General features: G+C 37.4%; 1 pseudogene; it reads right to left on the reverse strand.

Moving 5' to 3' along the window:
- Positions 1–801: 801 nt before the first annotated feature.
- Positions 802–4,118, reverse strand: LOC126617137 ((-)-germacrene D synthase-like; annotated as a pseudogene).
- Between the last annotated feature and the right edge of the window lie 1,800 nt (positions 4,119–5,918).

Below are 5,918 nucleotides of genomic sequence, written 5' to 3' on the forward strand. Positions count from 1 at the left end.
TTTCAAGTTGCATTATCATCATCAGCATCTAGAAAGTCCACGTGTAGGCATGCATGGAAGGTAGTCTTCCATCAAATATCTTGTCAAACTCCATCCATCAGACTTTACAATTAGATAGGGGAGCATATGGCCCAAACACAATCCAACTAGAACTTATTTTCTTTTCAACCAACGCAGCTGGTACCAAATTAATCCAAAAAAAAACATGGTTAATCCTTCATGTTGGACTCTCCCTTATCTTCATGCAATAAAGATTGCAGTGTAGTTTAGATGAATAATCACCAATCAATAAAAATTGTTTGCCATCATGTGTTAGGACTCTTCACATAATGCTGTGATGCTCCAATCCATACGTCTGAATGCGTCAAGATAATTCATTATTAAAAGATAATTATTATGATTAAAAACAATAATATTATCTCTTAAAAGGTCGTACCCAGTGCACAAGGCTCCCGCTTTACGCAGGGTCTGGGAGAGGTGAATGTCGGCTAGCCTTACCCCCATTTATGGAGAGGCTGCTCCCAAGTCTCAAACCCGAGACCTACCGCTCATGGGCGAAGGCACTTGCCATATTATCTCTTAACCATAACAAAATTATCTTAACTTTCTTATCCGACAATTAAGAACCATGCTCACTCAACGGCCTTGATTACTCGGGCCGATGGTGTAAAATTGGGTCCAAACACTAATATCAAGATTTTTTGTGATAAAACTTCACACCTGACGAATTACACAATTTCTAGTAGTGTTGTTAGAGTGGGCCCCACGGGCCCACCGATCCAAAAATCCAACACTAATTAACTACCGTAAATTGTGAGATATACAAATTAAAGGATTATTAATATGTTTATTTTCAAACCTTTCAACAGCTTCAGTAAACAGCTCTAGTTCTTCAAATGTACCGTACACATCATAAATATCATCAATAACGACTGCGATGGCAATAACTTTGCCAAATATCATCCTAGCAAAGGAGTATTCAGGTTCATAGTAGCACCCAAAACCCCAAAGGTACCACTCAACTACTCTGTCCCTTGCAAACGGTAACTTGTTTACAAAGTCCAACTCCTTTCATCACCTGCATTAATTAATTTAGGTAGAATTTGATTAGTGAATTAGTTAATTAGTTTTGCATGAAGTTGATGATATTAGGTACCAATTATATATATAATAACCTTGAAATTTCACTTAGTTCCTTCTGATGGACTTTCTGCAGGAAGTTGAAATCCAACTTTGCAAAAGTTAGGAGAGTCTCATTAGGTGAATTATGTTTGTGGTAGATGGACATGTAATGCCTTGCTTCTAGCCTTGGGTTGCCCTTCCAGAATGGCTGGTACAATGCATGCTTTACTTCTTTCGAAAGTGGCCCGGGGCTTAAATGATGTGCTGCTGACTCAAGATGAGTGGTGGTAAAGCTTAATACCTTTTCTAATATATCCTCTCCGTGTACCCTCAGATGTGTAGCTTCGTACAAGCTTAGTAGTCCCACGACATCATTCGTGAGTGATTCCTTAAATTTCGCATCATTGACGTCCTTGAACTTGTTGAACATGTCTTCTTCAAAAACAATTAATTAATGCATGCATTACGTGCTTAATTAGAGGAAGAAATTTAATCCACACAATGCTATCAACAAGCCATGAACACTGAGAACTAGCCACATGAAATATAATAACCTTGTTGTCTAAGCGATCGAAAATAGAGTGTAGCAACGTGAAGATCATCGTCATCACGTCCTTCAGTTCCGTGGTGGTAACAGTCATAAGAGTTGTGAATTTGCAGCAAAACTTGATCAATCTCATTTTCGAAATGACGGGACATGCCTAGGCATTGAATGGCATTAATCAATTCCATTTTTTTCAAAGGATTACTAGGTATTTGAGCCATTATATCATCCTCTTCACTTTCAGTTCTTGAACATGTTGCTCTTCTTCTATATTTGTTTCCTAAAAAGACAAATTGCAAGGGAATTAGAAAAAAAGGAAAAATGGTAACATATTGTTGACCCTAAAAACTACCAAATATACATGGCACGCAGGCCAAGTTTATTCGGTTGTGTGCGAGGCGTGCCAACTCGACGGTCGAGCTCGGCCGGTGAGTAAAATGTGTTGATGTTGCCTTGAGCGCGCTGCTGACTTCTTGATTTTGCGACTGTGGCCGAGGAAGGAACATGTCTCGGCCTTTGGGTTCTAAAGCATGAAAACAAGGCTGCTAGTCTGACAAAGTTCACAGATTGTTGGCCCCTGGTTCGATCACGGTGATTATATTTGTAAGAGTAAAAGTATGCCGAACTGGCTTCAAACTATACGGACACAAGTACTTAAAAGAGATATATGTCTTGATGGTGAATGTGGTTTGGCCGTCAGAATGCAGAACTCTAAAACTTACTTGTGAAGATCTAATCATAAAACAAATCGACGTTCAATGGGCCAAGCCCAATAATCTGTAACACCTCACTTTGCCGAGAAGGCTAATGAGATGGCCTCTGCCAATAAGGATTCGAAAATCCTTCTCGATCGAGACTTGGATAGATAATCCTTGACGCATTGCTGTTTATCCAAACTAAAGGTGCTCCACGGTCGGCTAATTCTACGGCAACAGTGCTGTTTATCCAAATTGAAGGCGTTCACCGGTTGCTTTCACAGTGCTGTTTATCCAAATTGAAGATGTGTTGGCGAAAAAGAAAATAAAATTCTCAAGGTTGTTGAGAGGTTTCGCGTTGAGCGAGAGTTTGCGCATGACAGTTTGTGTGTTAAGTTGACGGCTTTAGAATGATGCACCCCCTTCTTATTTATAGTAGCCAATCTTATCATGGCCGAACCAAAACTATACTCGGATTAGGATTCCTTAACTTAATCCAACCAAGTCTCAGCCAATCCTGCCTGCATTAGGGCTTTGAACCAACCACTTCATCCGGCCACATTCACTTTTCAAATCTCAGAATCCTTATCCCATTGAGACTTCTTGTTATACTAGGATTCAACTTACCCCAGCAATCCGCCTCATACTAGGACTCGGCCGAACTTAACCAAGCGGCCGATAATAATTAAATTCGCAATGATTTTAGAAACATACTGTATGGCCGAGAATAACTCATAGCTCGGCCCACACCAATATTTTGGGCCCAAACACATATATTTGACAAATTATCAGTCTAAGTGAATTTCATATGATAGAAGCATAAGATAAGAAATGATGGCCCCAAATGGTAGGAGAGAAATTTGCTGAACACCGATTAACATTATTAGTAATAGTTTTTGGGGTTTGATTTGCTTGAGATGCATACACTTTATTCTAATGGCTTTTTAGCTTAAATGGTTCTTGAGATTTGCCTAACTCTTCACTTTGGTCCCTGAAATTTGAAATCAATGGAAGTGGTCTCTGAGATTGTCCATTATCAATCATTTTGATCATTCCGTAAAAAAATTATGTTAAACAAGAAACCAAATAATAAAACTGCCCTCAATATAATAAACAATAAACCAAAATGATTTGACAAAAGTTGAGGGTATTTTTGTCGTTTGACCTTTATTTTATGGAAATTTTTCACATAATAACCAAAATGATTGATTGTGAACAAACTCAATGACCAATTCTATCAATTTCAAATCTTAGAAACCAAAATGATGAGTTAAGCAAATCTCAAAGACCATATTGACTAAAAAGCCTATTCTAATTAATTTTCCTCAATTGTAGAGGGCTGGCGGGAGTTGAAGGTGTGTGGTTCTTTGATATTTTTATACAGTTGCGACTTGCGAGGGGGCAGTTTAAAGGGTGGCATAGTGGGTGGGCCAGAGCATGGCATAGCATCCCCAAATTAAAATAATTGGTATAAATAAGAGTTGGTCGTATTAATTAGTTGTACTATATTGGTATGGCGTTTAGGAGGCAGATTGTCTGCCCCTCTTTCCCATATCATTCTTATCCCCTCCTATTTGTGCGGTTACGATTAAGACATATCAACATTTTATATTAATTTTTCAATAAAGATAATAAAACAAAAAGTAATAGGAATATAACATGTTGATGTAACTTAACTGTGACCGCACAAATAAGAAGGGATGAGAAATGTATGGAAAAAAAAGGGCAGACAATCTGCCTCCATGGCATTTACCCATGCGTGATTGTCAAGGAGAAGAAATTATTAGGTAAACCACATCTGCACATAGTACTTCCACTTCAAATTTGATACATCTTCTATTATTATACAGTTGGACTTAAAAGCTTAATTAATATAAAAAATAAAATTTAAAAGAAAACAAAAATTGAGAAAAAACCTAATAACCACCTCCCTCCCCGATGATTCCCAACTAGGGATGGGCAAATACCCATTGGTTATGGATAACCGCGGTTACCCGCCCATTTAAATTAAGGGAACTTTAACGAAAAGCACCCGGTACTGTTCACTTTAACGAAAAACCACATTTTTACACTAAAAAGTCAATCCTAGTACTATTCACTTTACCCTTTATTTTGTCCTTATCATTAAAACTCAAAGTTTTCAAGCCATTTTCATTAGTTTTCCTTTAAATTAAATGGTTACAGTTATGGGTAACCGTTTAGATAAATAAATGGTTATGGGTATAACAATTTACCCACGAAATTTAAATGGGTGGTTATGGGTATTAACCGCGGTTATAAACGAGTAACTGTTTACCTATTTATTTTATATATGTAAAACTAACACAAACCATATTCTCGATCCAATAATACTTAGCACCCAATAAATTAGCAAGGAATTCATCCGTCCTTCTCTCAATAACACTGCTACAGGAATGATGATTCTCATCATCAAGGAATTGGCTAAATTAATTTAAATTCCTTGCGGGTAACCGTGAAATTGACAGAAATGCTTTGACAGAAATGTCTTTTAAACAATTTTTGTAACCCAATAATACTTAGCAAATATTATATTTACCTTCATTGGTAACAGTTAAAAATATCGTCCGTAAACTATTATTTCAATTATTGGAATGGTATAAGGACTTAAAAATTTAAAATATGAAAATGTATGATGAATGTACCTATAACGGTGTTTAATTGTAAAAAAAAAAGAAAATTATGACAATTTTTTTTAATTTTCAAGTTGTTAAAAAACATGTAGACAGGTGAAAAAGGGGTAATGGTAAAAAAAAAAATAAACGGGTTAAAAATGATAAATGGGTAAACGGGTATTAAACGGTTACGGTTAAATGGGTATGCGGTTATGGGTATGGTTAATCGTTTATAAACAGTTATGGGTATGGGTATAACCGTTTAGGCAATTACCCAACGGGTAAACGGTTATGTGAGTATGAGCATAAACGGTTATGGGTAAATAACCGCGGTTACCAGGCCGTCATAACCGTTGCCCATCCCTATTCCCAGCCCCCTTCTTAGCCTTCATAGCTTCATCCCTCCTATGATGTTGCCACCAAGTTTCTTCTCTGCCAGCTTCGAATCCACTATCAAGCCAACCTCTGCAACCACAAGCTCATTGACGCTCGTTTCTTCTCCGCCGGATCCATTAACGGCAAGGTCAATGAGACCACGGAGTATCGCTCCCCCACGGAGTACTTGTCCTGACGTCTACTCTCCCGTAAGCCAAGGGAGTCTCAGCCGGCATGGCTCCCAAGGCCCGTCGAGCCGGGTAAAATCTTACAATTTTAGTTATATACTAGTAAATTTTACCCGCACGTTGTTACGGGAGCGAAAATATAACTATAGACTATATTTTTAACGTATAAATAACCAAACACTAAGATAAACATTAAGTTGAAAATGGAGCAAATATTTTTACAAAGTTGTATAAGTTTATGTAACTTACAGAAAATACATTGTCAAATGCCTTGTCATTGATATACAAAAATGGCTAGTCTAGTTATTCCCCATTGACAGTCATCCTAGTGTTTCATTTGTATAATTACTTGAACATAGAA

The sequence above is a fragment of the Malus sylvestris genome, chromosome 3 (assembly GCF_916048215.2).
Source record: "Malus sylvestris chromosome 3, drMalSylv7.2, whole genome shotgun sequence".
Taxonomy (NCBI): domain Eukaryota; kingdom Viridiplantae; phylum Streptophyta; class Magnoliopsida; order Rosales; family Rosaceae; genus Malus; species Malus sylvestris.